Raw genomic sequence first — 7,443 nt, forward strand, 5'->3', positions numbered from 1 at the left:
ACCAGCCGCGGTGGCTCAATGGTTAGAGCCCTCGGCTACTGATCCAGAGTTCCCGGGTACGAACCCGACCGCGGCGGGTGAGTTTTTATGGAGGAAAAACGCAAAGGCGCCGTGTTCTGTGCGATGTCAGTGCACGCTAAATATCCACAGGTGGTCGAAATAATTGCGGAGCCCTCCACTACGGCAACTCTTTCTTTATATTCACTCCTTCCTTTATTCCTTCTCTTACGACGCGGTTGAGGTGTCCAACGATATATGAAACAGATACTGCGCCATTTCCTTTCCCCAAGAACCAATTAATAATATTATTATTATTATTATTATTATTCTCTTCTCAAACACAAGCAGCGCCATCTACGTCACGGATTTCTCATTACTGTTACGATTTACAGCCACCTTTGATATATCCGGTATATTGGATTTCGTTTTCTCCACGTTTGCAGTTGAAGTGCCCTTGAAGCTCCCGTAGCTAACACTCTTAAATCTAACACTCGGGCAGTGTTGGCTGAAAGAGCGAGAGATTAAACCTTTATTAAGAAAATAGAGAGGATGAGCCGGCTCAGTTGGTGCCAAAGCTTTTTTAAGCGGAAACCTTCACTATGCAACCTAAAGCGGTCGTCGCGTGGGCCGGATAATCACCTTGAATGACCTTCAGCCCCACATTTTTAGCAGTGTATGGCCATATGTGTTACAGTTATGGTGTCAAACCCTTTGACCTCGACCATTGACCTAGAGTTGATGTTTGACCTTCCACCTCGGACCTTGAGTTTACCTTCGACCTTTGGTATTGTGTGACCTTGGGCTCGGGAGGTGGCTTTCTGGCTCTATGGGGCTGCGATCTAGGAGCTATCACCAATGTGGCAAGGGCTCCTTGTCACGGTGAGTCTGTTGCTAAACCGTTGTCATTGCTGCAGATCACGTGGTTGTTCGACGCTCGTCTTCTCGTTCAACCTTCCCTCTCACACCCCTTTCAACTCTCTTACTGTCTGCACGTGGCAGCGTTTGTGGCTCAGCTTGAGCCATTGGGCAGGTCCGTGCACTTCTATTTTCATTCTTCCTTCATTCGGAACAATAACAAGCGTGTAGCGGAGCTGCCATGAAAGAGCCTCAGCTGATTGCCAAGCTGCCTTGCTTCTCGGTGAATTCCAGTGTTAGCGAAGTCACCGCAAATTTTCTCACTTGCGCTGTGGATTGTCAGTGTAGGTTAAAGATAATATAAATAATAAATTTTTTGGGGGGGCGGAAATGAAATGGCGCAGTATCTGTCTAAGATATCGGCGGACATCTGAACCGCGCCGTAAGAAAAGGGATAAAGGATGGAGCGAAAGAAGCAGGAACACCTGCCGTAGTGGAAAGCTCCGGAATAATTTCGACCACCTGGGGATCTTTAACGCGCACTGACATCGCACAGCACAGAGACGTCTTAGTGTTTTGTCCTCCATGGAAACACAGCCGCCACGGTCGGGTTCGATCCCGGGAACTCCGGGTCAAGATCCGAGCGCCCTAACCACTGAGCCACCGCGGCGGGTAGGTTAAAGATGCCCGTGTGGACGAAATTATCCGGAGGAGACCTCCACTACGAAACCTCTTTCTCTCTTCCTTCTTTAACTCTCTTTTTGTAGCGATAGCTATATTACGGTAGAATATTGAGCCTTCAGCATGGCTGCGCTACAGGAAGCCGCAACATGCGTAGAAAATTATGTCAAGGCGAAAGGCCTCGCGTGCTCGACAGAAAAATTGGGAAATCTCCGCGTCTGGTGAGGCAAACAGAATCGCACTGTTCCGGCAGACGGCGACGAGCTAAAACACGAAATTTGCCTCGAAAGCAAACCGATCCCAAAGAAACCCATGTTTAGAAACTTAGGAATGTGGATACAATCGAACCAGCGCTGTACTCACACCCTGGCCCTACTAAAAGCATCGACACTGCAGGTTGCTTGCATGATTAGGTGGGTCTCGAGAGACGATACGGCATGCGCGAGGAAGAGACGCTTAAACTCGTCAAGGGCCTAGTGATGAGCAAAATGACCTATAGTCTCCCCTACTTTAACTTTGCCAAGGCGAAACACAACAAGCAGAAGCAATCCTACGCCGCGCTTAAGCTGCCTTACAATTACCAAACAGCACACCGACCAAAAAGTTGATGGCCCTAGGACTCCTAAACACGCTAGTCGAGCTCAAAAGAGCTCAGCTTTTAACCCAGCTAGAAAGTTTAAGGCTTACACCAACGGGCAGGGAAGTATTAAGAAAACTGGGCTGCGAAGGAGCGCTAGTAGAAATTCAAAGGAAAGACGCAATTCCCGACGAACACAGACAAACATTAAATGCGGCTCCACTGCCCAAAATATGCACACAAATCTGCACACTGCACGCATATTGGCCAGAGCCACCTATATACAAAGAACACTAGCCCCGAGGGACACACCGATGTATGTGGATGCAGCCAGATACGCCAAAATTCCAGGACAAGACAATTACAACATGGTGGCAACGGTGATAGGCTCGGACCTACGCGAGATCCCTAGCGCATCTCTAAACGTCTGCACGGTAGTCGAGACCGAAGAGGCGGCCATAGCTCTAGCGGTAGCGGAGGGCTACTGGTCCAAGCAGTATTTAATGATCATATCAGACTCGCAAGCAGCCTGCCGAAACTATATGAACAGCAGAATCAGCCGCAGCGTGCTCCGCATACTCCGCTCTTGCGGCGCACCCCAAAAGGATAGGCAAGGAAGACCACTTTTCCATACGATAGTATGGACGCCAGGTCACGAAGGGAACCAAGAGGCCGAAAGGGTAGCTCGAGAGCATACGAAAAGCCGAGCTTCCCGCGTAGGCGGCCCCGAGGTTTTCGAACCTGTCCCTCAGAGATATACGACGATTTTAGATTATTTTAAGGGGTCAGAAGACGCTACCCCCACCACACAAATCACTTAGCAGGGAGGAGGCTATAGCTTGGTGACAGCTGCAAATGGGCACCTACCGTAAACTGCATGTACTAACCAAAATTCACCCCACGCAATACAAAAGATACATGACCACGGTGTAATGAAAAGCCCGCGCTATATCATATTTCGTGGGAATGCCCGAGAATACCCGTGTTCCCAGCCATACCAAACCCGAGTGCGGAGCAGTGGGAGGGATTGCTCTCCCGCGACCGCCGGTGCGACCAAGTTGGTCTATTTCGGCGGGCCAAGCTGTTGGCGGCATCCAGCTGAGCCCTGGAATAGGGGCAGACGACCCTGTCCATGAGAAGATGACCCAAGTCATCTGACACGCAGACGAACAAAACTAGAGCAAAATAAAGTTTCTTCTCTCTCTCTCTGCGCTACCATTCCGTGGCTGTGCCGCAACGCTGTCACGTGGTTGCTGACGTGTTCGTCATGTGGTTGGTCACGTGACCAGGATGAAACAAATATGAGAATATATTCAGATATATCTCCGTATCTGTATATCTCCTTTATTATCTGCTATGGGTCCTATTGGGACCCGCGATATTAAACTTATTTTTGGAATGCGGCGGAGTGCTAGAAGCACTCCGGCACGGGTTGGCCCGGTATAACACTGCCTCCAGGATCGGCCCGGATTATAATAGCGCGTGCACGTCTTTTCTTTCTATCGTTGCTCTCCTATCCTTTCAGCCCTCCTACTTCAAGCACGAGGTAGCGATTATGGCTCAGCTTCAGCCAGTGGGCCGACCCGTGCTCTTTCCTTTTCATTGTTCCTGTCAGCAACAGCAGCGGCAGCACCGGCGGCGAAACTGAGCTGCAAAAGCTGTGCGCATGCTCTGTGTCTAGTGGGAAGAAGATGAAGGAACGCCCCGCGAAACGGAACGGCGAAAGACTGGCTTTGCAATTTAACTCATCAAGTTCGTCTCGGCCAGCTGTAGCTACCGCGTCACTCCTGGTTTAACCAGAGCTAAACCGCCGCAAATTTTTTATCCCTTCCTTACGGCGTCGTTCAGGCGCCAAGCGAGATAAGTGACAAAGTTACTGTGCTATTTCCTTTCCTCAAAAACCAGCTTTCACATCTGCTGCCTCTGAGGCTAACGGTAAGAAAGAAAATAATAATAATATTAATAATTGCTTTTTGGGGAACGGAAATGGCGCAGTATCTGTCTCATATATCTTTGGACACCTGAACCGCGCCGTAAGGGAAGGGATAAAGGAGGGAGTGAAAGAAGAAACGAAGAATAGGTGCCGTAGTGGAGGGTTCCGGAATAATTTCGACCACCTGGGGATCTTTAACGTGCACTGACATCGCACAGCACACGGGCGCCTTAGCGTTTTTCCTCCATAAAAACGCAGCCGCCGCGGTCGGGTTCGAACCCGGGAACTCCGGATCAGTAGTCGAGCGCCCTAACCACTGAGCCACCGCGTCGGGATAAGAAAACAATAAAAACATAATTTTGCTTGTCTTCAGTATCAAAAAAATTTCTCTGTTAAATATTAAATATACCCGGGTTCAATCCCGACCGCGGCGACTGCGTTTTTATGGAGGAAAAACGCTAAGGCGCCCGTGTGCTGTGCGATGTGAGTGCACGTTAAGGATGCCCAGGTGGTCGAAATTATTCCGGAGCCCTCCACTACGGCACCTCTTCTTCCTTTCTTCTTTCCCTCCCTCTCTTATGCCTTCTCTTACGGCGCGGTTCAGGTGTCCAACGATATATGAGACAGATACTGCACCTTTTCCTTTCCCCAAAAACCAATTATTATTATTATTATTATTAAATAATAAATATAACCATTGTAGCAAACTGTTATTATATTCATCATATTGCGCTACGAAAATATTGCGCAAATTTTCTTTAATTTGGGCATCTGCAGCTACGCATGTTTTAGCGATGCTCGCAAAAGTATTCTCCTGAACAGAGTGAGATCGTTAATCGGCCGAGGGAACAGCGTGTATTTCATCTTACAACGGACGCAGTGGCTGTCTGTTTGCACATAATTCACTCTGTGTAATCTCCTCCTCTGAATAACAAAAAACGTTTATTGTCCAACAGAAAGAGGGTCGCCAGAGGACTACCTGCCTACAAGACGGCCGAAAGGTCTTGACTCTCGGCGATGGCTTCGGCCAGTCCGACGAGTTGTAGAGGAGTCGGTGCGTTGGAGCTCAGTAGGAAAGCCCATATAACATGCTGCGACTCGACCGAAAGTATTCGGGGTAGGCGTTGAGGCCGCAGTGCCATTTTCGGTCCCTACTTTCACATGCAACATCGACCGAGCGAATTCGGTCGGAATGACAGGGGAGGTTTGCATAGGCAACTCATTATTAAACGCGACAGAAAAGTCACACGGAGTGTGTAGCGTATTTTTAGATGCAAGACAATATTTCGCAAGTTTTGATTAGATTAAGCAGTTTTGCTTCAACCGCGGCAACAGCTCCGATGACCCCACGTGACCCCACGTCGCACGCCGTCTCGGCGCTCGCCATTGGTCAGTTGCAGAGCGAACAAACCGAAGCGGCGGCTGATTACCAACCGGACGGAGCTCGATAGCAAGCCGTCTGCGACCAGACCGACGGCTCTTCCCAGTCACACACCAACAGAGCTCAAATCGTCGCAGGATAAATTCGCATGCATGTTGAACGGGCCTAAGACCTCACGTTCGCCTTTCGTCTTTACCCCTCGTACCTCCCGGGGGGGCATGAGCACATTCCCATAGTATGCGGTCCAAGTTGGCTTTAAGTTCGCATTTTGTGCATTGGTCTGAAAGTTGCTCTGGGTACATAAACTACAGAGGGCCGGATTTGGAACGGTGTTAGTTTGTAGCCGGCGCCAGTTCATGGCTCTGTATTCGGTCAAGTATCTATCCGCCTGAGGAAATCGAGCTCGTTGAAAAAGATAGTGTTTTGTAATTTCTCTGTATCCCACCATGCGATCCCTGCCGCTGAAGACCACGTCGCTCGGGTGCGCCGGGAAGGAAAAGCTTCGGGCGAACTCGTGTGCGGTCTCAATGCCAGGCAGATATGCATGTGCTTGTGCACAGACTAGTGTAATTTTTCGGTCTATTACACGACAGCTTAGATTTGTATTCGTTAGGGGGGGGGTCCCGGCCCCTTATGAAATTTAGTATGGCAACATTGGAGTCACTGATGATGTGCCTGGCTTTTGTGCCTGCACAAGCGAGTGCTATGGCAGCTTCCTCTGCAGTCTCTGTATTACCCCATCGTATGGAGGCACTTATTTTTTGTAGTTGTTTATTATGGGCGATCGCAAGTGTCATAGTGTTTTTGTCATGGTCAGCGGCATCCACGTCGACTTCCGTCCTCGTCTTTGTAGGGGCGGAGGCATTTCTCGAGCGCTTCTGCCCGTCTGGCCCGGCGCACTGAGTGATGAATATGGTGCATATTCCTGGGTAGTGGTCATATTGTCCTAAATTTATCCGAGCATGTCGACTTTGGCGGTTGTTCTGTTGTCTCGACTCAGATGGAGTTTTTCTATAATGGCTCTGCCGATTGCGGTCCCGGTTAAGCGTTCGATTTGGAACGTTCTTAATGTTTTCATAATTTTTTCCAGAGTATTGCGGATGCCTCGCTCTAGGAGGCAGTGAGTGGATATACGGATGGGCAATCCTAGAGCTTTCTTTGTGCGCCGCCTCATAATTCATACTCTCTTTTCCTATTCTGACATTTCAAGAAATCGGAAGGGGCAGCATATGGGATATGGCTAACTACGAAGGCCTGTACCATGTGTAGGAGATTCTGCTCTTTCATGCCGTGTCTCCTGTCGATAAAAAAAAAGAGTTCAGACTTCCGCGCGGGGCATTGCAAGCCCCTATGGCTGACATAGTTTTCGAGCGCATTTATGGCCCTCTGTAGTGTGCTTTCGGTGAGTGCGTTGTTTCCAATTGTCATCCGCATGGTGATGTCAAAATGCATGCAGAAGTTCAAGCTATGTATCTACCCCTCAAACCTCATTGGTAGCTTTATCATGGCCACGTTGAAGAGAAGGGGGGAAAGTACCGAACCTTGCGGGGTGCCTATGCTCCCGAAGTTAATGTCTTGAGACTGACTTTCACCAAACTTATCCTGCCCGCTATCCTGCCCGAGAGGAAATTGGAAATGTAGTTGTATGTGCGTTCCCCGCCGTTAAAAGCCGTGTTTTCTAGTATCGCCTCGTGTTTTATACTATCTAAAGCTTTGGTGAGGTCAAGCCCCACTGGTACTTTCGCATCGAGCGATTAGTGTCTAATATGTCATGTTTGAGTTGTATCATTACATGTTGCATGAACAAATGAGATCTAAAACCTGTCATCTATTGGGGGTATAAGTCTGCCTTCATCAAGTTGTTTATTCGGGTTTGTATCGCGTGTTCCATCAGTTTTCCGACGCAATATGTGAGGGATATAGGGCTTAGATTTTCTAGGGTGAACGGTTTCGTTGCCTAAGGTTTGAAAACTGCTTTAGCGGTTTTCCACTGTTTGGGAATCTTCTCCACGACCC

At 48.9% G+C, this 7,443-nt stretch overlaps 1 pseudogene; it reads left to right on the top strand.

Annotated features, from left to right (window-relative positions):
• Window positions 1–3,430: 3,430 nt before the first annotated feature.
• LOC144135626 (U2 spliceosomal RNA) lies at window positions 3,431–3,587 on the top strand (annotated as a pseudogene).
• The last annotated feature ends 3,856 nt before the right edge of the window (window positions 3,588–7,443 follow it).

The sequence above is a fragment of the Amblyomma americanum genome, chromosome 5 (genome assembly GCF_052857255.1).
Source record: "Amblyomma americanum isolate KBUSLIRL-KWMA chromosome 5, ASM5285725v1, whole genome shotgun sequence".
In the NCBI taxonomy this organism is placed as follows: Eukaryota; Metazoa; Arthropoda; class Arachnida; order Ixodida; family Ixodidae; genus Amblyomma; species Amblyomma americanum.